Source organism: Drosophila arizonae, chromosome 2, assembly GCF_054131065.1.
Source record: "Drosophila arizonae isolate 15081-1271.41 chromosome 2, UAZ_ARI_1.0, whole genome shotgun sequence".
Taxonomy (NCBI): Eukaryota; Metazoa; Arthropoda; class Insecta; order Diptera; family Drosophilidae; genus Drosophila; species Drosophila arizonae.
This window is the reverse complement of record NC_142922.1, coordinates 4,447,495-4,471,385: the sequence shown is the minus strand read 5'-3', so window position 1 is coordinate 4,471,385 and position 23,891 is coordinate 4,447,495. Positions and strand designations below refer to the sequence as shown.

Here is a 23,891-nt window from a genome sequence, read left to right as displayed (position 1 = left end):
GCGGAGATTTCTCAAACATTGCAGCTGAGTCAAGTAACAATATTATAATTGCATATTGATTGAAATTTACAGCTTAAGCCAGTTAGGCTTAAATATTTCTATATACGCATATGGCTGGCAGATGAAATCAGTAATTATATCAAAGCCATAAGCCAACATCTCAATGATCGGCAGTGCAGTTATACATGTTACATGTGAGGCATGTCAAAGGCATCTGCATGCAGGCGATCAGCATCAGCATCAGCATCAGCATCAGCATCTGCATGAGCATAGGAGCGGGCGATGCAACTTTTACTGCTGCCATTGCCAGTTACAGTTAACATTATTAGCCCCGCCATTGAGAACAAGTCAGCAACGACAACAACTCGACTTGAACAACAACAACGAGAACAACTGCAAGTGGCCGCTTAATGACTTTAATAATCCTGTCACCGATCATTAAAAAATCTCTGGCGAACACACAAAAGAAATTCCATGGCAGCTCCAATCAAAATAAAGTACACGCTCTTCCTGCCACTGCGCCAAGAGTTGGCGGCCAATTACAGTGGGGCCAGAGACAATGTTGGCCAAAAAACGAAAAAACGAACAAAATGTGTGATCGCTGTTCTCACATGCTGCTGCTGCTGCTGCTGCTGCTTCGGCTGCTGCTGCTATTCAAATTTCTTTTAACAACATTTTAATGATTACTTCGGCAGACATTAAAACTCATTCAGGCATAATAAACATTAATAACACTTTAATCCAAGGGGCAAGGCGGCGGCTGCAGCTGCTATCACAATAATCAGAGGAGCGCGCGGGCAGAGCTTTGGCAGAGGTTGAAGAAGTTGAAGGCTCGCAGAAGAAACAGTGCATTCTGGAGTGCACTGTGGCCGCTAGCCTCGAATAAATAATAGAGAAACTTGTTGTTGCCTGGGCGCGTTGTAAGGCTATAAAAATGCATGTTTGCTAAATCAATGCAACAACTTGGGGGCATGGCAGCCGCAGCAACTGTGGCAGCAGCCAGAGCAGCTATAGCAACCCACATGCAGCCCGTTTGGACCTATGCGCACATGTGCATATCGCCCCCTCTCTCTCATTCGCTCTCCTTCTCTCTCTTTCTCTTTCTCTGTCTCTCTCTCCCTGTACCTGCCCACCTTTCGCTTGGCATCCTTTAGTGGCAAGCTCGGGCGGCTGTGTGCGATCTTGCCACTTACGTAGGCCGCGTGTGGCAGGTTGCCGTTGCAGCTCGTTGCATTGGGCTCAGGCCGGCATGCCCCATACCAAGGTCTTTCTAGCTTGCAGGCCAGATCAGTTTGCTTCCTAGTTGCATCGACCGGCTTCATGTAATTGTGCGACCATGTGTGTGTGTGTAGAAACTCGCCTGGTTCTTTGGCGGGTTCTAAATGTCGCTGTCCCTTGGATTGTAATGTGATTGGCCGGCTCGATACAATTTCTTAGACAGTTTGCCACAAAATAAATTTTATTTATGAATGTATTTAAGAGAATAATAACATAATGTTAGCGTATGCTGATAACAATGTTAATAAAAAATATTTTAAAAATATGTTTAAAATATATTTATTTTATTATTATTTTTATAAATAAAGTTTAAAGTGACCCATTACTTGACATTCCTAAAAAATAAATAAGACGAATAAAAAAATAAAAATATATTTAAAAAAAAAAAAAAACAATAGACTTATGAAATTGTTTAATTTTTCTTAATAAATTGAATAAGATAATATTAACATACTAAATTAAATTGAATTTGCTTTTATTAGAGATTATAACTTAAGACTAACTAACTTAGACTCACATGAGAATGAAGCAGTTATATAAATTAATATAATAAATTTAATATGAAAACAAACATTAAAACTTACAAATATAAATAAAGTAAATTAATATATATATATATAAAGATTTTAATATTATTAAAATTATTGAAATAAAACATTTTTTTTATATATTTTTTAAGTTGTAGATAGTTATAAACAGTTTAGCAATATTGAAGATACCCTGTAATCGACCCATTTGCTATAGCGTATTGAAATTGTCTGCCATATGCAGTCGGCTTTTTATTGGATTCTATTACTTTTATTTCACTTATCAGGGAAACATGTTGCCGTTGCACGGGGCCCCCTGCTGCTTGCCGCCTGCCCCTTCTTATTCTTCTTCTTCTTCATTTTGTTGTTGTTGTTGTTGTTGTTGCTTGTTGGGACAGGAAAATGGCAATGGTGGACGATGGTCCGCTATCTTTCGGTCTTTCGCGTCGCGTCTTATGGCCAACGACGAGTAGGTCCACCAAATACCATTTAGAATCTGGCATCTGGCTGCCCATGGGCTGAGACCCGGACCGTTCCGATCCGGTCTGGCATATTTGAAAAGGTTACATGTGTGTGTGTGTCGAGGGCTGTCTGTAGTTTTATATATCTATTTTTTTTTCTTTTTCGGTTTGCGCCCGGCTGCGTCTAATAAACATAAAATTCAATTTTCATTAAGCCGTTGTCTAGATCCCTTGGCCATTTACCGTTATGCAACTATAGGGCCTTCAAGTTGCGAATTATTTCAATAATGAATTCGCGATAAGCTCTTGCCCAAGGAATTTTCACTTGATAGCTGGAACGGGTCTAGAACGGGCCTCCATCTCTCTCATTTTCTCTCCGTTCCTCTGCCTCTTCCTCATCCTCATCGTCATCCTCATCCTCTGCTATTGCCGTAGGTTCTCAAGTGCGCAATTTTCTCACATGCAGGGAGACCCATGCGAGGTCCAGTCGCGGGTCTCAAGTCAACTTGTCGTCCCTCCAAAAGTTGTAGATTTAAATGAACATGGCGCTGGCTGGGAATGGACAGTCCGGACAGCGGCTAATGCCCAGGCCTACATGCGTGTGTGTGTGTGTGCATGTGTGTACATGTGTGTGTGTTGATCTTCCGCCTGGTTGTGGCAGCGATTTTACGCTGCGATTGCGGTTAGTTGCCCATAGAGCTGACACCGCTTGACGAACTTCATCATCGTGATGCAGCTGGCGATAATGAAGATTAGCAGCGGGCCAGCAAAAGATTCAGATTGCAGATGCATTCGCATCTGGCTCTTAACCCAAAAAACAAGTTTGCTGCAGTTGCAGTTGCCGTTGCCGTTGCCATTGCCGTTTCCAATGTTGTTGTTGTTGTTGTTGTTGTTGCTGTTATTATTTTGTGCTGTTGTTGCAAGTGCAGCGCGGCAATATTTAAATTGTTTTATGCCATGGAGTGCTGTTAGCTAGCCAGCCGCCCCTCCCTCGTTCCGCCCCATGCCCAACGCATGTCCTAATGCGTAAAGCAGCGCACGGCTGGAGAGCAGCAGCAAACGCAATTGCTTCCTTGTTGGGCTTGGGATTTGCATCGTTGTTGTTGCTGTTGTCGTTGCTGTTGTTGCTGTGTTTGAATTGCTGTTGCTGCAGCTACCGCCTGTACCTGCTTTAAATTTCCGTTTATGCCTTTTGAGTGCCTGTAAAATGTTAAATAAAATTTAAATTTATTGCACTGCCACAGCCCCGATTGACGTCTCCAATGCGCGCCCATATGACCAAGCCAGCTTCGAGCTGTACTCAATGCCTATCTCAATGGCTTATGGCCAGCTACTACTTACCAGAATTGCTTGTTTTTAGGCTAGGCTGAGAGCGCCGAGTCCACTTAAAGCAGCCAATGGGTCAACTAGTCATAAAATCTAGCCAATATATTTGAGATTTCTGCAAATACTTGACTCAAAGCTTCTTTATATTTATACTAAAAAAAATGTATATAAATATATAAATGAAAAGTTCTGTGAGTAGTAAACAAATGGTTATTAAATTTGTATGGGTATTTTTAGGGCTTTCGCTTAAACTAACAGGTTTTTTCTGAAGTTTCTAGTCAGTTCATAGATCGGAAACTTTTAGGGCTTTAACTTGAATGGTTTCTTTTTTTATATACCAAAATCCTTTATGAACTAAGAATTTCTATATCGCTTTATATATCTGCAGCAAATGCTTGTAAATTTTTGGCCATGCAGAGCTAATATTTATTAAAAATTCGAGATATGTATTTAATATAATATATAGATATATAATTCAGTGCAATATTTCCATATCATTTAATGCTAGATTTTACACAGCATTTCATTCAAATTTTAGAAATTTATATTTCTATAGAATTTTATCAAACAGTCTGAATTTTATAGTCTACTAGCTGGCCCGGCAAACGTTGCATTGCCCTCTATATTATTTCTAGGTAAAAAATTGTTGAAAGCTATGTTGTTCAGGTTGGGATACACTCTGATTAATTTATTAATCGGATTTTCATTCAAGCACCTTGTGGTAAACGACATTCTTCGTTTTTTGGTCAGGTGCAAGAACGAATAATGCGGATGGTTTGCCAACACGTGAGCATGCCACGTAGAATTGACCATGAGAAAAACACGCATTTTCTAGATTGAGGCCACAAATAGTCAAAGATTGACCCTGTGACTTGATCGTCATGGCGAAGGCAAGACGAAGCGGGAATTGAATTCGTTTAAATTCAAAGGGCATATCTGTTGAGCTCATCGGAATCCTAGGAATAAGAACTTCCTCATCTTTAAATTTTCCTTTGAGTATCAACGCGTGAATCACATTGCTCATCAGTTTTCTTATCACCAAACGCGTTCCATTGCACAGTTTTGGTTGGTTTAAATTTCTAAGCATGCAAATCATGGAGAATTGCTCTTTTCATAGCTGTGTTCATTTCTTGACGCCGGTCAAGTTGTTCTTCCATATTGCCCATGAAGTATATTTGCAAGAATTTTTGCTGTGCATCTTCAATAGGTTGCAATGATCCAATGCGATGGCAAATCTGGCCTTGAATCTTTAAATTCAAAGCCATAGTTATAGTTATATTTACAAACACTATTTACAGAAATCTAACAAACTACATTATTCAAAATTTTTTTTTGGCAGTCATAGAAAATAAAATTTTTAACATAAATTACCTTAAATATCCGTCTCCAATATTTTCCGCCCCAAATTATGTCATTTGGAAACAGGCATTGTATTTTTGAGTGTTCGCTAGAAAATGTCGTGATTCTAGTGTTTCGCCATAAAGCAGGGAACGCAATGGCTATGGTGACCGCTAATGGCAATGTCACTTTACCACTAAGGCAGCACAAACCGGGCGTTTCACCAGCAAACTTCAATGCGCCACAATTTTGGCAAACAACGTCCATTGGTCCAATGCAAACTAAACGATTCAAGCTGTAATCAATGGTGCAATCATATCGAAACGCTGCTCGATTCAAATCAATCCTTGAACCATTTCTTATTGCCATTTCACGGGCTGCCTCTCTTTGGGAAGCACGAATTAAGGCCCTTCTTTGCTGGGTACTAACGCGGAGCCTTTCTCGGGCGATTTCTCGCTCTTCGTCAGATAATTGACTAGCGCTATTCCGTTGCCTAATTGCATTATGGGTCCGACGGGAAAGATTAGATCTTCTAGGACGCGACATTTTTATTAATAGTAATACTGCCCTCGCACAAAACCATATAAAACAATAGAGAAATATAAATATAAATAATTTACTCAAATTTATGTTTGAGACAAACAAATACCTGAACTTTCGAGATATTTAGCTTTTGTAAAAGTCCAAAAATATAAAAAGCCAAAAATACACTTTTTAAAATTTACCTTTTTTTATACCCTGAACCCATTGAAAATGGGAAATCAGGGTATAATGGTTTTGTGAAAAGTATGTAACAGGCAGAAGGAATCATCGCAGACCCCATAAAGTATATATATTCTTGATCAGCACGACGAGCTGAGTCGATATAGCCCTGTCCGTCTGTCCGTCCGTCCGTCCGTCCGTCCGTCCGTCCGTCCGTCCGTCCGTCCGTATGAGCAAAAGAATCTCAGAAGATATAAGAGCTAGAGAGCTGAAATTTGGCATGCATACTCGTGTATACCATAGGCAGTACAAGTTTGCTTTATTTTTTCGATAACTCGTCCGATAACTTTTTTATCGAGAATAATCGAAAAATCGACTTGGTTTTTTCAGCATAATTTTAACACTTTTAGACCTGGAGACTTCATATTTGGGTTGTATATAAAGTTAGTGGATACAAAGATTTTGTAATTTGCAGATTTTGGATACCACGCCCCCTTCTCCCCCAATTTGTAAAAGTACTAGTACTAGTACTTTTCAAGTACTAGAGACTTGTGCTTTGGAATGTACACATATTTTAACCATATGATTACGCTCTGAAAGTTTCATTAAGATCGTATGTCTACAAAAGAAATTATTCAACAAATAAATTCTCATATTATTGCCCACATTGCAGCGCAGCCCAAGCGCAGTCGCTGCTAACTGCGCAGTCAGCAGAGCACGTGCTTATAAGTGCATGTGTATGTATGTGTGCATAAAAGAAGTCCAGACTGATTAGAATATCAGCTTGGAGGGTTCAGGGTATCTCCTAGTCGAGCAGTCTCGACTGGAGCCTTCTTACTTGTTTTTTTTGAATTTCGAGTTTTGAATTTTTTATTTATTTTTGATTAGTCAGGTTTTAATCTGTTGATTTTTTTTTTTTAATTTTTGCAGATTTTTGATTTGAAACATTTATAAAGTTTAAAAGTCCAAAAATATAAAAAGCCAAAATACACTTTTTAATAATTAACTTTTTTTTTTAATTTCAAATTTTGAATTTTTTATTTATTTTTTGAACAGTCAGGTTTTAATCTTTTGATTTTTTTGAATTTTTTCAGATTTTTGATTTGAAATATTTTTCTTTTTGATTTGGAAATTTTTTTTGTTGATTTTTTTTTGAATAGTCTTTTTTTTTTTTTTTTTTTTTTTTTGTTGAATAGTTTTTTTTTTTTTTTTTCGTTGAATAGTCAGGTCTGCTCGAGGCTGTGCCGTAGACTAACTACATTTGTTTATTTACTTCTATACAGGACCGAAACTGTCACTGTTGTCAAGGCTACTGAGTATAAATGGAAATTTGAATCTTTAGGGAAAAAACCGCGTTTTTCAAGCATTCGTCAAATTTTTTCAGTATATTAAAGATCTACTGACCTACTCGTGGCGGAGACAAATCCAACAAATCAAAAACCATGAAAATTGGTCCAGCAGATCTCGAGTTATAAGTGCTTGGACACTTTTACACAACTCTCTTTTATATATATAGATGAAGATTGCATCAAACATTTTCCAATTTGCAGAGCAATCAGAATTTTAACATTTTTACAAATTATTTTATATTTGTTTTTAATTCCGATTAATGAATTTAATTTAGCTTAGACTATATATGTATGTAGATGTAAATACTGATCTTCTAAGTGGATTCAATGTATAAAACTTAATAAGTCAATTATGATGGTTATTATATTATAGCAAATTTATATTTCCAATTACTTTGATAAAGCTCATAATTTATAAAATTTATTTACTTACGATATATGTACGTATATCATGATGCGCAAAAGCTTAAAGGCAAAGATGAAAAATCTTAATATTCGTAATATCTATTGCTTATTTATTATCGAATTTATAGATTAGGAGTTTAAGAGTGGTGCCAGATCGCCAAGATTTTAGAAAACTTCATTCATTCAGAGGCTGAACTCGAGTGGTTCATAATGAAGTTGCTGGAATCTGTCCAAGTTTCTATTTGAAAAATAAAAAATATTTATGTACTTTATATACTTATAAACTCGATAAAACAAATTTTATTTAGTGCAATTAAAATCTGTTAGTTTGCTGTTCACTTTAGCTACTCGTTTGAGCGATCAAATCAAAATATAATCTGGCATATTTGTTGCAGTTGGTTGCCGCTAATGCCGCGTGGCAGGCCAGCTAAAAATGGGCATTAAATGCAAAATGAGGGTAACCACAAAAGCAGCAACAACAACAATTTTCCACTTGACTTGAGCGCTGCATTGAGAAACAAGTGGGCAGCGCGAGGCTGGCCAAAGCATTTAGCCGTATTGTCGCCCCGCAGGAGTCGACTGCTTCCTTCTGTTTTCTTCTTCTCATTCAATTTTTTTTCGCTGCTCTTGTTGTTGTTGTGCGATCTGCCCACATTTTTACCTAAAAGGCGTCCACAGCAGAGGCAGAGCCAAACTTGAAACTGAACTCGAACCTGTTGCCTACTGAAATGTAAATCTTGATGGTAATTTTAATAGAAAAAGGCAACAAAACTCCGTTGCACGAGGCGTTGGGCAGGAGGCAGGCAGAGGGCAGAGGGAGAGTGTGGAAGGCGTGCTGGATGGTGGCAACAGACAAAGGCGCTGGGCATACAAAACGTTGGCTAACTAAGCGCTGGCACGGGATAACACTCCACTGCCAACGACAACAACAACATCATATCCCACACCCATGCGAAACAGGCAACACCTAATGTTTATTGTGCCATATAAATGGCAGCATTTGCAGTTAAGCAATGTCCGCGACTGAACGCATTCCTTGGCCAAAGTGGCTGCAACTCAGGTACATTGGCCCAATCCTATCTAGCCTAGCCTGGCCTAGCCTAGCATGGCCTGGCATGGCCTAGCTGGCCAAGCGCTGGGCCGTCGCCCGCTGCGCGCTGTGAGCTGTGAGCTGGACAAACCAGATATTGATAACGGCTCTTCGATGCTGTTACTTTGGAGCCGCATTGCATTGGGCCCTGGTTTGTTGCGAAGAAGCGACGCGTCGCATCGCAGCGTTCGGCTATCATGCAACATTTGTTGTACACTCGCCGTGCCACGTATATCTGTATGTGTGTATGTGTGTGTGTGTGTGTTAGTTGTTTTTGTGCTTTTCCTTGAGCGCTTGGGCTGTTTGTTTTCGTATGAAATTAAACGACGCGCACAGGTGCCTGGCTCTGGAACGAAGAAGACATTCGCTTCAGGTGCAGTTCAAGCTCTAGCTGCATTTTATTTGCAATTATTTTGTAGCGCTCTTCATTCTATTAGCCAGAGAGAGAGGGAGAGAGAGAGAGAGAGAGAGAGACAGAGGAAGAGAGAGAGGGGACGAAAGCTTTTATCAGCTAACTGGCCATCTTCGAGTGCGGCTTAGAAAAATTCTAATTTTACAGCGCAGCTGCGCGCCAGGCTGCACAGGGAACACCTCCTGGCCCCCACACACACACATACAGAGAAATGTCTATCCGGCCAGTGGCTCAGCTACTGCCACCTTGCCCCCATCTGTGGCAATGTCGACCTGCCTGTCGCGCTGTTGGTGGCGCTGTTGGTGTTCATTACGCAAGAGGTTAATGCACCTATCCATCCCAGCCACTCGCACTTGGCCAGCTACTGGCTCTGCGCTGCGCAGCTCTGCTCGGCCCCGCTCTGCTCTGCTCTGCTCTGCCCTGCAGTCAAGGCATTAAATCAAGACGAACTTGTTCGCTAATTGGTGCCGCCGTCCATGCGATCCATGTATGTGCCACTTAGGGACAACAAAAGTCAGGCAGCAGCAGCTTGGCCGCGGCCTCAACGAACTCATATCTTAAATTGAATTTGAATATGCCAATGGCCGAAACACAACTGTACTTTATATCTAATTTAACTGCAGCGCTTAATAATGGGTAATACCTATTTGTTGATCAACCGTAAAATTGAATGAAACGGAGCTTGCAGAGCCATAAAGAGCCCTGATTCAGGTTGTGCTCTTTCTCTTCAAAAAACTTTAGAAACATATTAAATGCTAACGTAACCACTTAATAAAATTAAAAAATTAATAAATAATATATTATACAAATTTTTATTATTTATTTATTTTCATTTTGTTAATTAAATTAACAAAACTATATTTTATTTTTATTCATTTTTCATTACCTTTAATTTTTTTACTCCTCAGCACATAACTCCCATGCAATTTTTGACACTTGTTCATAATTAGATTGTTCATAAAGTTAGAAAATAGCCTAAAAGCATGCAATAAAAATATTTTCTAATTATATGAAATTACCGGAAGGGAGCGAACAAATGCTACGATGACTGTGCTATAGAGTCTAAGACAAAAGCCGCAATAAATGAATTCTTAAAAAAAAAAATAAATAAATAAATAAATAAAAAAAAGTTTGCAAATTAGAGAATTTGACTTCAAATTAGAGCTCAAATATATTATACATGATAAATATATTTAAACATTTTCACCGAGTCTTTACGCAATACCATTTTAATGAGACAAGCAATTCATGTTCATTAAGTCTATAGACTAGAAATTTAATAGAAGTGAACTAACTAGCTCACCTTCTCTGCACTAGGCAATAAAAATTTGAAAAAATTCTATAAGCAATGCCTACTAAAAAAAAATGCATATAAATTCTTCATCCTAAAAATGTTTGTATTTCATACATTTTTATCCCTTCCAGTAAGACAAAAAAAAATAACCAGTGCAATATGTATATGGATAACTTTTTACGTTCTCTACAGATAGACCCTACATTATATATCAATATATCAATCAAAATAAATCCTACAGTCTTTATTAAAAAAAAAAAAAAAACAAAAAAAACAAAAAAAAAAAAAAAAACAAAAAAAAAAAAAAAAAATATATATATATATATATATATATATATATATATATATATATATATATATATATATTGATATTTCACATAGTATAACTATGTACAAGTATTGGCTTTAGTTAGTTAGTTAGTTACCCTTGACTGCATTATCTGGTTTATTTATTATCTATTTTATTTAAGTGCGCAAAAAACATTTTTAGTTGGCATCAAAAATAGTTTGACAACTTCAAAGAAATCATGTCATAAATTTTCTATAATTAAATATAGGCGAATTTAATCCAAATCAAATTGAAAATTACCTAAAAAGTCCCTAATTATTTACTCATAAAGAAATATGAACAAATTACGTTTAAGCCAACTTCCCATTTGCCTGAAACGTGCCCCAAATTAATTTTTATATTATTTAATAGTATATATATGAATGCTCCAGATGCCCAGACACATTGAGTTAAACATGAAGATCTTATCGCCTCAGAAAGCTTCACACAGATCTCGAAGAGAAACATAAAAAAAGCTCCTAATTAATTTCCCAATCAATTTAATGGTTTCTATTATGTTAACGTCTCGAACGCATTATTCATCTGAAAACTTCTTCAAATGAGGCGAAATACAATGCCAGAGACACAGCATCTCATCTGAAACTGTATCGCGTCATGGATTATGTAAGCACAGGCAAAACATGTTTCACCAAAACAAGAAGAAGACAAAACAAAAAATTAACAAAATACAACAACTAAATATGCAAAAATAAAGCTGAAAAAATCTAAGCTTTGCGAAATAGCAAAGGTCGTCAAGCAAATCAGCAACAACAACAACAACAACATGAATACAAAAAAAACATTTGGCAACGATAACGAAAACGCTTTTGAAGGCTGTTCTCATGCAGCGGCCCAAACCCGAGCAAATACATTAACTAAAATACATTAATTAAATAAGACAACAACTACAACTACAACGTTAAAATCAGCAGATCGATGACTGCAACAAATGCTGAACAAATTTATTACAATTTGAAAAGAGAAAAAAACAGAAGAAACAAAAAGTTTGCAAAAAAAAAAAAAACCATAAACAAAAAAAAATAAAAAATTAAATAAAATGAAATAAAAAGAAACGCAACGAAGAAATAAAAACTTCCGTATTTGCCAAAAACATTATTGCCCATTAAAAAAGTGAGCGTGAAGCTGGGGTATACTGGCTGCGAGCAGGCGTTTGCTCGAGATAAACGCGATAGAGATGAAATAATTCACTGTCTTTTCCTATTTATGACTCTCTCTGTCTTTCTCTTCAGTCTATGTCTGCCCTGGCCTTTAGAATCACCCACTCTTTATGACTCGCACAAGTCTTCCTATATATAGAAGTATTACTATAGCATATCTCTTAGCTCAACTAAAACCAAACTGGTATATTTACATACTGGTAGTTTATACACAGATCTAAAGAAGGTTTAGGTTTTAATCTAAACTTTTAATATTAAAAAAAGAAATTTTCTCTCCTGGAATTTAATATAATGAATCAACATAATAGTATTATATATATTAATATACAATACTAAAAAAAAAAAAAACGAAAACGCTGTTTATAAAACTTCCACGCTTTCCATAGATCCAACTGAAAACGTTTACTGATTTCTTTTTTTAGTTTTTTTTTTTTTTTAATTTACATAGAAAAGTTTCTTTATATCCTTCTTTATCCAACTACTTCTTCTTCTTCTATTTATCAATATTATATCTTCAAGCTTCTCACACACGACTTATTTTATTCGAAAGGAATTTCGCATTGCATTCTCCATGTGCACTCACAAAATTTCATTTTCTCTCGCCTTATCTATGGTATCTACCAGTCGATCACTCCCCACTGCAGTTGTCTTAATTTCTTCAGTTTGCTGTTGCTCTACGATATTTAACTATAAATTACGCGACGACCTGTCGTGGCATTAGGTGCAGCCTAGGGTCGAGGGGCGGGCCAGGTGGGCTGGGCGGTGCCACGGGGCGTCTGTTGAGGGCAGCGCGCATAATTTTGGCAAAGTTAACGAAGGTCTGGCGCTCGGCAACGGGGCCCCCACTAGACCAGTTTTTAAATTACATGCAAAGCATTCAAAATGCAAACAAAAACATTTATTTTATTTGCTGCTGCTGCTGCTGCTGATGTTATTATTGTTGTTGTAGATTTTTGGCGACGTGTCTTCCTGCGTTTATGTTTTGTTTGTGTGTGTGTGTGTATCAAATGTTAAACAAAATGCAAACAGCGCACCAAAAAAAAAAAAACAAACAATATAAATAAAATAAAACAAAGGCAATCAAAGGCAACAACAACAGCAACAACTAAAATTTGTTTTCAAGGGCAAATGTGCGAATTTTTTGAATGTCTTTTTTGTTGTTTTTGTTGCCGCTGTCAACGTTGCAATGCGTCTTTGCTTCAAGATACACTGAGTATTTCGAGTATTTCGTTTATGGTTGTCAGACTTGTAAATATATTTTGTATATATCAAATTCATTATATATTTTATGAAATTCCAGTCTTATCAATTAAATATATAGTCTTTATTCTAATTTATTTGAATTGAACAAAATGATATTTCAAATTTTATATATTACGAAGATTATTTTATTTTATAATTTTCAGTAAATTAAATTACTAAGTAATATATTTTTTGTTGCTTCATCAATACATTTTACAATCATAAATATTTTACTTAAAAACCTTTTACTGAATTTCAAAAAATATATATAAATTAAAAAAAGTTTTTTTTTTATTAAAACAAAATTAAACTATGAATTCTCAATTCCAAAAATAAAAATAAATAAAAACTAGTTTTTAAATATTCAGAATATTTATATACAATATCCATGTTCAGCTATTTAATTGGAATGCTTCAAATCTAAATCTAAAAGTGTTTGAATACAAAATGTATCAAACGAGCTTAAAGTATATACCCCTCCCTTTTACTAATTGTAGAGCATTTGACAATCGTATAGCTATAAAGTTTCAAGAGCAATTTCCAGTTGATTCTTATAAATGGTGCGGCGCCAAGCCCGAAATGCTTTGTTTTCTGGGTAAAAACTCAACTGAAGCGCTTTAGATTTATGCGCACAGGCAATTAAATTCATTAAACGAAATTTATGAGCAGCTCAAAATACTTGTGGGTGACATAATTGGCTGCCTGGCTGCCTGGCAGCATCTCGCAGAAATCTGCAATTTCGCCCAAGTCGATTCAGCAGCCAGGCTGCAGGAATTCAAATGCGCATAAACAATATCTTTATACGGAATTTCGAATTGGGCTAAGTAAATTACGCACATTGAACTAAACCAAACAATGTGCATAAACAAAAAGAAGACAGCCATTGGTCTAGTGTTATAAACTGCTCAGTACTCGTTCGAAGACTGAAAGTTGAGTTGAGATGATGAGAGATGAAATATAAGATGGGAGACGAAGTGTCTATAGATGATATTGACTCAAGTAACTTTGCTTTAATCTTTAAGGCATCTTTTGAATTTCTATAGCTAGCTTTTTTAGCCATGCAAAATATAGATTGGTATGCCCTTTTAGAAGGTATTCTCTCATAGTAGAGTAAATGCATATATAAGTTTATTTTATACATATGTTAGACCTAATATAGTATAACATTTATCAATGGATTACTTTATTATCTGGCAGGATCGACTACTGATCTATAAAAAACTGTTTCTCTTAGAAAAGTATATATATTTAAGTTCAAATCACTTATATATATATTAATGCCAATGTGCCACGCCCCCAGTAGGTGTTGTCTTTGATCTATAAATGACATTCTCAAGTACAAAAAAAAAAAAAAGAAGAAAGATATTTATTTTGAGTTCTCTTCTTATTTAAGATTATATATAGTCATGATCCTTAAGTCGAACCCAATATACCCCATATCACCTACTTGGCGAGCATAAGCACTTTGTAAGGCATAGGCTAGCTCGCATGTGCGCTTTATTTGTAGGCAAGACCCCAAATACGGCCGCAGCGTGTAATATTTTTTTGCTATAATCAAAATTGGAGGCGATAAAAACCATATTGTTTTCGGCTAGGTGTGCATATGGCGCCCTACTTTTGGTTAGGTTTTCACTAGCTAATCGGCTATATATATATATATATAAATTTCGAATATATGTATATATACTTGGCATTAAAGTAACATACATAAATATCAGCTACTTTTTTCGAGAATATTTAGGGCAGCTTCAGGCGTTTATTTGTAAAACAAGTTGTTGTTGTTGTTGCTACTGTTAGCTGAATAAAAGAAAACACATGTGTGCAAACTTTAACCAAATGCTAGATAAATACAAAAAAAATTAAATGGATGAAGAAAAAAAACAAAATGCTAAACACTATTTGCAAAATGTGCGAATTGCAAAAGAATTTTTGCCATATATAAAGCAGGAGCAGAGAGCGTTACGCATACGCAGCGTGCGCCCAAGAGAGATGCGCTGCTTGGCACCCTGTTTACGCTGAACAATAAACAACTCGGGGATTTTCAACTGCAATGAAAGCAAACAAGTTTTCACTTTCGTTTTCATTTATTTGCATACATTCATCATACAGAATAGTTGACTAACCAAAGAAAGAGACGGCGAGTGAGAGTGCATGATTGATAGCTCAGATAAGATATACGCAAATCGTTTTGCATTATTTATTGCTTTATCATGGCACCAGGTCAGCTGATAAAGAACGCTGTTCAGCTGTTAAAGTGCTCGCCCGCTGGCGTGAAAAGAGTTTATTGGTTGCAAGGGAGACATAAGGGAGATATAAGTGATTTGAAATTTATGGAGTGAGAAATGGATTGGGTTTTTCCGTAGATATTATATCGTGAGTTACTCTATCCTTTACAAAATTGAAGCTAGACTAACATTACATGAGAGACTTCAGAACCGAAATAAACTGGGCTTACGTTTCTCATAGCAAAAATATTATTGATATACAACATATCCTAAACTTTTATGCATATTAATGATATAAATATATAGGAAATTATTAAGATTATTAAGAATCATAAATAACACAAAAACTACTTCTTTTGTAAATTCTCTGCAAATAATGTATGAATAAGTCGCAAGGGTCTATGAAGACTTGGTAAAGATCTTTGTCCTCAACAGCCTTAGAGATATGATTTTTAAGTATTACATTAAGTATATCCATTAGCGAGTATTATACAGTCAACCATGCTCGTTTTATTTCGTTTATATTTCAGTGAGTCGACAATCAGCATGCATTAACGTATAACTTGGGCGATAATTAGAACTAAACTTTAGATACGGAAATTCATTTTTAGTAAAGATATAGACATACACATGTATTTATATGTATATTTTATATCATTCATAGCTTATGTAAAATGGTTACTAATTTATTTGGCAATATTATAAATTACTTTTAGAAAAGTTTTTCTACACTTGTATTCATGTTCAGCTGGAAATCCAAATGTTTTCCAGCTAATCTAAAGCCTCTCTCTTCTTCTGACAATTTTAAACATATCTGATATCCCTTACGTTTGTTTCTTAATTGAGCCAACAATTGACGACCTCTTTCGGTTTTGTTAAGCTGCAATCAAGGGGCTCGCGTTCAGTTCTTGTTTCGCAAAGTAATTGAAAAAGCAAAGGAAAAATGTTCAAGTAAAATATTTGCTAACTGAGGAGCCCAAGCGCCGCCCAATATCAAATTTGGCAGTGGCATGCCCTTTTTTCTACGAGTCAGCTTCGTTGTTTTAATACCCTGTGGGGATTGGAAGAGGGTGGATTGAAGTGATGAGTAATATGTGATGAGTTGATTCAGATTGTTATTGGCAGAGATTGTAGAAATGAGTTTTGAGCCAGTTTCTAAAAATAATGTAAATTGAATTTTCAGCTTCTGAAAATATTAAATAAAATAGAAATGTTAAAAAATATATATATTGAGGTTTTATAAATAACAAATTTATATTAAAATCCAAATAGAATTTTCAAAATATAAATATATTATGTGGTAAACTATACTAAAATGTTAAGCCACAAAAAGAAAAACTCAAATTGCGTTAAGTTTATGAATTACAGGGTAACTGATAGTGTGCCCAGTTCCACTTTTATTGGTTCATTGTAGCTGCTGGTTGCTTGTAGCCGATAGTTGCCGGCCTGGTATGGCCCGGCCTGGCCCGACTTGGAGCTCTTCGCGAGCCGCACAACAAGCGCAAACAGGCAAAGTTTGTTTTGTCATTCGTTCGTTTGCAGCGCCAGCAGAAGCCAAGCAAACCGTTGCCAATGATTACGACAAATGCCGAAACGACCTTGCCAATTACTGTTTGCGGCACGCCCCTCCCCTTAGCCCACCTACGCCCATCGACCACATGTACATATAACCAAGAGCTGGCCACAAAATTTGTACGTTACGCCGCGCTGTTTGCGTATGCGTGGCGAATGCTCAGCGATGTGAGTGTGTGTGTGTGTGTGTGTGTGTGTATGTTTAACTAAGCAATGTTAAAGGTTAAATGCAAACCTTAAAAATTATTGACGCTACACATTGCGCGCTCTTTAAAAGCCACAAAGAGCGCCCATTCAATCAAGTCCAAAAAAAAAGCATGCATTATTTTCAGAGATACATTTTATTTAAATGTATTTCGCATAGCTTATATGCGAGTATGAGTGTGAGTGTGTGTGCGCCACGCTGTTGTATAAAAAAAAAATAGCTTGCAAATAATTAGCGCAAATTTGACGCCAGTTGCTCAGCGCCGAGTGCGTGCGATCGCAGCGTTCGAGTACGTGTATCTATGAGATACAGCTGTGTATCTTTGCCTTTTTACATGAGAGTCGGCCGCACGATGAGAGAGAAAGAGTGAGAGAGAGCGCGAGTGCTTCTGCCTGAGCGCTAGAAAAAAGTGAGAGAGTGTAAGAGTGAGAGAAAGAGAGAGTGAGTGTGTGAGAGCAAGCAACGAGCTTAGGCGCGCGAAAAGTTTGCTGCTGTTTGTTGTTGTTGTTGTTGTTTTGGTTTTTTGCACAAAACGTGGATAGCTGGTAAACGGACGATCTATGCGCGCTATTTTTTTTTTTTATTTATTTTTTTTTTTGCTGTAGCATCTTTTGTGTGTGCTTTTCGCAAACTTTACGCACACAGCCGCTGCCCCCCTTCCCATATATGTGTGTGTGTGTAGCGCTGGCAGAGGCAACAGCGGCAGCCACTTAAGAGCTGTTGCGCACATGTGCCGCAAGAACTGAATAGCAAACACACACAGATATAGAGAGAGATACACACACACACACATGCACACAGCTGGGAAACCGGCATGTCAGGAAAGCTAGCTTAGCGATCCAGCCAAAGGCACGAAGCGCACTCGGACTTTGCTTCGGACTTAGTCTTAATCTAAGTCAATTCTAATGCATGCATGCAGCCACTGCTCAGAGAGCGCGAGACATGTGCATGCTGGAGCGAGAGAGCGATAGCGATAGAGAGAGAGAGGGAGAGAGACAATGAGAGAGATACAGTGAGAATGCGAGAGCAATTGCAGTTTGCCAGCTTCAGCATTTGCCACATGCGGCGACGACGACGACGACGCTCTCAGCTGCAACGGCTGCCACTGAGACGCTGCTGCTGCTATTGTTGCTGTTGTTGTTGTTGTTGTTGCTGTGGCTGTTGCTGCTGCTGAACGTGTTCTTTTTAGACTTTTAGCATTATTTGCAGCATTTGCAACGAACACTCGCTAAAAACAACTGCAACCGCAACGTTGTGGCACGCGTTTCTATCGCAATACGAAATAAAAATAAAAATAACAAAAAAAAAAAAAGCAAAAAATTAGAAACACAATTAGACAAGAAACTTAGTCTTAGACTAAAAGCCTGCTAGTGGCTTGAACTGTCAACAAGTGCTAAAACAACCAAAATATATAGTACAGTGTGGCTCAAATCGGTGCAATATCTACGACATAAATATATCTAACAAAAAGCATAAACAAAGCCAAGGGGCATGCAACATGTGTCGCGCAACTTTGAACTTTGAATGAGATCAGCGGCTATTTAAGCCAGGCAAACATACACTTGAAGACACCCACAGACACACATACACACACACACACTGGCAAAGTATGTGGGAGTTTGAAATTTTGGACTAACTAAAATACACAAAAGTTCTCGAGCTTTGGCTCGCTTCTGGGAAGCAATCGAACAAGTTGCATTTTCCAGTGAATTAACTACATAGTTTTTGGCGCTTGGTGCGGAGTGAAAGCATTTGCATATGACGGCTTCTTTATAGGCACACATTCCCACTAATGTAATGCTATATATATATGCATATGATTTGAATGCAAAATAATAATCATAATCGGGTATAGATTTCGATAGAAACTCCCAGTGTGATAACGCGAAACAAAACGAATGCAAATTGTGCGTGCATTTTGTATGAATTTGCGCTAAAACAACAAAAGCTGCTAAAGCACAAAAAAACACAGCCGGCACGCCCCCTGGCAAACAGCTGATGTCAAGCAGCGAAGCAGCAGCACAGATCCTCATCATATCGTCAAATGTATCTGTCAGTTCCTTTCAATTTCTAAACATGTGAGACGCACATTTTGCACGGTCTCCAGCAATTCCATGGAATTAAAATGATATGAGAGATTCAGGCTGAGACTGAGTCTTATATATGTGTATATATATTATATATATATATATATATATATATATATATATATATATATATATATATATATATTTTGGGGGGATGATGTTCTTTGAGCGCGCGTAAAAAACGGAACAGCAAAAAAGACAAAACGAGACTTACACACACACACAGAGATACACCCAGACACACACACACATGCGAGGCAGATATAAAGCCAAAGATCGGGTACTAGGTTAGCAGGCAAAAAGAGGAATAGGAATAATAAAAAGCAATAACAACAACAACAACAACACATACACAAAATGCTCTTAAGCAGACGAGCGGCTGTCGCCGAAGAAATTCGCAAATTGTTCGTTTGAAAGCGAAAACCCAGCGTCAGATACACAGACAGCGACAGCTACAGCTACAGATACAGCTCACAGATACAGCGACAGCTATAGCTACAGATACAGGCAAAGCAGATCGCTGCTGTAAGCGCCTTCAAGGGTGAGACAACAGCAGCGACTGCGACGCCGACTGCGCTGTGTCGTGTCCAATATGCCCTTGATCGTAGCTGCTGCTGCTTAAAATGTCGCGGCTGCGTAGCTGACAGCAGCAGCGGCGGCAGCGACTGCAGCAGAGGCGGCGGCAAAGTATCTGTAAGCTTTGCCAGTCCCTTGCCGAGCCGTCCCAGCGCCGAATTTTGGCAACACACAAAAAAAAAAAAAGAAAAGACAAGCTAAAATATATACACTCACACATACATATATACATATATTATGTATAAATATATAAATGTATAAAGACAAGCATAAAGAGCGTTTGCCGTCCGCCTTTAGATACTCGCATTTTTGCTCAGTTTTTGTTGTTGTTGTGTGTGTGTGAGTGTTTTTTTTTTTGCGCTTTTGTGCTTTTAAATTATGTTATTTATTTTGTTTACTTGGGAATTGGGAATTGGCAAGGGTCTGTCGTACAGCCAGTCGGCGTTACGTGCTGCTGCGGTACGCTCTGCTTGATTTTTAGTTGCCACAAGAACACATTTTACAAGCATGTGCAAAGTGTATCCGTATCCGTCAGATACAAGACTAAGCTACTAATTAGCCAAACAGAACGCGCTCTTTCTCGCTCTCTAGCTGTACTATCACTCATTACGAGCCGCCCTATCTCTACCTCTCCGTCTCGCACTCGCTCGCCCTTGCTCTCACACTCTCTCGCCCTCGAATTGTGCAATAATTTTTGCCAAAATGCCAGCAACAACAACAGCAACAACAACAACAATAGCAACAACAAATATTTCGCGTGTTCTTCACAGCTCATAAAATTTTTTAGTGCCGCTCGCGTAGGAAGTCGCACGTAGGCAAAGCCCGAACGTTAGAATGCGCGTGTGTATTCCAGATACAATATTAAGAAGATACAATACACGTAATTGATTGGTGCAAACATTGTTTAAAACTGAACCGTTAGAAACTGCAGCTAACCAAACAAAAAGAAAACAACAACAACAACAAAAACAAATTAAAATATTCTATAATAATATCAATTTGTTTTGTATCTCGAGCCGAGCCAAAGCATTGCAAATGTTATAAAAAAAAAAAAAAAAAAACATTCAGCTGACAGTGTTTTTGCGGAAATGACCAGGTGCGTGTTTATGCCTTAATTATTGAATATTTAAATATAAATTTAAATATATTTTATGTAAGAGATAATAATTGAGCAAAATAACAGATGTTAGTTTACAGATGTTGAAAATTCACAGAATTAATTGGGCAAAATAACAGATGTTAGTTTACAGATGTTGAAAATTAACAGAAGTCATTTTATAAATTTAGTAATTGCTTTTCTTAACTTAAACTGAATTAAATTCGGTGTATATATATATTACATATATATCTATATACAAACTAACTCTATGGGCACAGTTAAATACATTTTTAATAGATACCATATACAACACATATATGTAGATATTATCTATGTATGTACAACATTTTTTGGTCAATGTTAGCTTATGAACTTATCAGCTCGACTGTTGGAATTAATTCATACCTTAGACAAATTTATGCACGACTAAACTTAATAAATATACATTTTTGTATATATTTTTTTTTATATAAAAACAGAAGGTCAATAATACGTAAAATATGTTTACTATATACATATAAATTTCAAATGTTAAGCATATAGCACATATATACACATACATATATTGCACATACATTAGAAATGATACATAGAACTGTAAGGAATTATTAAAGAAATTTCAGGGCTAGCAGGAATTTTTCATATCGGAATTTATTACATTTAATTTAAATATATTTTTCTATTATCATTCAAAATATATATAATTGTATATACTTATATATATATAATTGCACAGCTTGCTAATGGAAACTGCAAAGAAGCGTAGGACTTGCCAGTTTTCCACGCCTCCAGCAGGCGTAACATATATAATTTTCGGTCAATTTATAAAGAAGGTCAACTAAGTTAATTAACACATTTTGGGTCTAAAACTTTTGGGCTACAGAAAATAGTTATGACCTATATACAACAATATATGATTCGCTTGACTCATATGGACGACAAAATATTGCAAACCAAGCGAACACAGTTTGATAACTATCAATAATTATCGAGTACTTAAAATAATCTAAAAAGTATATAATTTATAGCTACGAAAGCTTTTCGAACTGCCGATTTCATAGTTGAAACCAGAATAGAAATATCATGTAATTTCGAGAATCGAAACAGAGAAAGTCAAATATATTATGATTGTCGCTTATTAACTTGATCTTTGCTTAAAATCGAATAATGATTTTAAATACAGTCAAGTTTCTATAATTTGTAGCCCGTCAAATCAAGCAACGCGATAAATCGAAAAATTCTATTCGCTTGAAACAAATTCTTTGTCGTTAGTCTAAATTTTTGTGTAAGTCGAAAAAAACTGATCCCCTTGCCATTTCGAAATATCGGAACTCAACTGTACTATTGTACAAGTATTATGATTGCTATAATAGCTTTAATATATACATATACTCTATGAATGTTTTTCATATATCAATGACCTTTATAATCCTTGCCTAAAGTAGACACACCTTTGAGATCATCCTAACTACATTTCAAAGCTCACGTTTCATCCTTCGGTAGTTTTCTAGCTGATCAATCATAACTAAACAATTTCCATAACTTTTTTAATTCATTCATGTTAATCAACCCACCTAAGAAATAATAAAAAATATTAACAATAATTTGCACTGCTGGTCAATTATAGTTGCATTGGCCAACTTAGCTGGCCCGCATCTGGTTTCTAGCGCCCAGTTGGATATCAATTGAGCGCAGCACCAACTTGGGTGGGGTTTGAGCTGAGTTGAGCTCTGAAAGTCGTCTGCCCGCGCCCAGCTGCTCGATGTGGTTGCCAAATCAATTCCAATTTAGTCAAGGACAGATTGGCGCTAACTGGGGCTCAGCTCAGGCGACGTCATCAGTGGCAAAAATAGATGAAGTCGTAAAACCAACAAAATTAAGTATACGCAATGCTAATTGAATAATTTGAATTGTTGCACCTACAACAACTGCAGATGCTTAATATAGTTGTTGCAATTGTTGTTGTGTATGTAACAGATATTTTGACAGCTTTGACTAAGCCGGCGTGGGCGCAGGCGTGCCAATTGCTCTTGTGGGTGGCAGCAACAACAACAGCAGCAACTGCAACAACATTTACTTCGTTTTCTAATCAATGCAAATGCACATTTTTGGTCAATTGTGCGCCAAATGTAATTTATAACATTTAGCAGTATGCGAATGCCTATTTGTTTTTGTTAATTCAAACAAATGGCAATACGCTATAGCAGCAAAATAGCAAGTGATGTCATCCTGCAGCTGGCTCGATTGCTGCCGCTGCTGCTGCTGCTGCTGCTGTTGCTGTTGCTGCTGTGACAGACACCCGGGGTCAGGTTAAAGTTGAATCATTTGTTTGTTGAGCAAACACGATTTTTCTTTTAGCACACATTTTCGATATTGCCTGCTAATTAATTGAAAGCCATTTTATCGCAGACACAAAGCCAACTGGCCATCAATATCACAGCAACAACAACAACAACAACAACAGCAACTGTTGCTATTATTATTATTACGTTATAGTGCAACAATGGGCAGCAATTAGGGGCAATATGCGCAGCGAAGATCGCCTCGGTGGCAGCTTCTAACTGCGCTTTTTGTTAGCATTTCAGACACGCCCACAAAACAAAAAGCGCACACCAAAAAGAGCAACAACAAAATATAAAATAACTGGCACAGGCTTCGCCTCGACAGAGTCCTCCAACGAAACAAAAGCGAAAACAATAGCAACAACAACAACAACAACAGTCACAAGAATAAGTAAAAGTGTTGCACGTCACAGATACTCTGTACCTGGAAGGGAGAGACTTAGATAATTTATTCATATTTGCTCTTGCAATATATTATACATTAGACAATCTATAAATCTATTGAAAATGGATAACCCCAATAGATATTTCTATATAGATTTTAAGAGGATTTGCTTTGATTAGAAAACATATTCATATACGATCTTACAATATATTATGTATAACTGAATCTATAGGACTATTGGAAAGTAGAGAATTTCAATAAGCCTATAGAAATCGAAATTTATCGATGAAGCATTAATAGGTAAAAGTATATCAGAGTTCGATAATTATCGATTAAGCGATAATCACTAAAAGGGTGTGTATGTTAGAAGGAAGATTCTCAGAGGAATATTCATATTTAACAGAATCTATAAGGCTATTGAAGAGTAGAAAATCCCAATAGCTGTATAGACTTCGATATTCATCGAAAAC

General features: G+C 36.8%; 1 protein-coding gene and 1 long non-coding RNA gene across 6 annotated transcripts in view; one reads left to right on the top strand and one right to left on the bottom strand.

Moving 5' to 3' along the window:
* fru (sex determination protein fruitless) overlaps positions 1-23,891 on the top strand; it is a 171,478-nt gene that overhangs the window by 60,422 nt on the left and 87,165 nt on the right. The window lies entirely within an intron of this gene.
* LOC149270222 (uncharacterized) lies at positions 1,944-7,173 on the bottom strand. Of its 2 annotated transcripts, XR_016271250.1 has the most exons (4): positions 5,580-7,173; positions 4,964-5,493; positions 3,608-4,839; positions 1,945-3,466 (listed from the first exon to the last, which is right to left on the bottom strand). It is a non-coding gene; the product is annotated as an uncharacterized LOC149270222 (long non-coding RNA). The 2 variants fall into 2 exon arrangements; XR_016271249.1 differs by having other exon boundaries at positions 1,944-3,466; positions 4,964-7,173.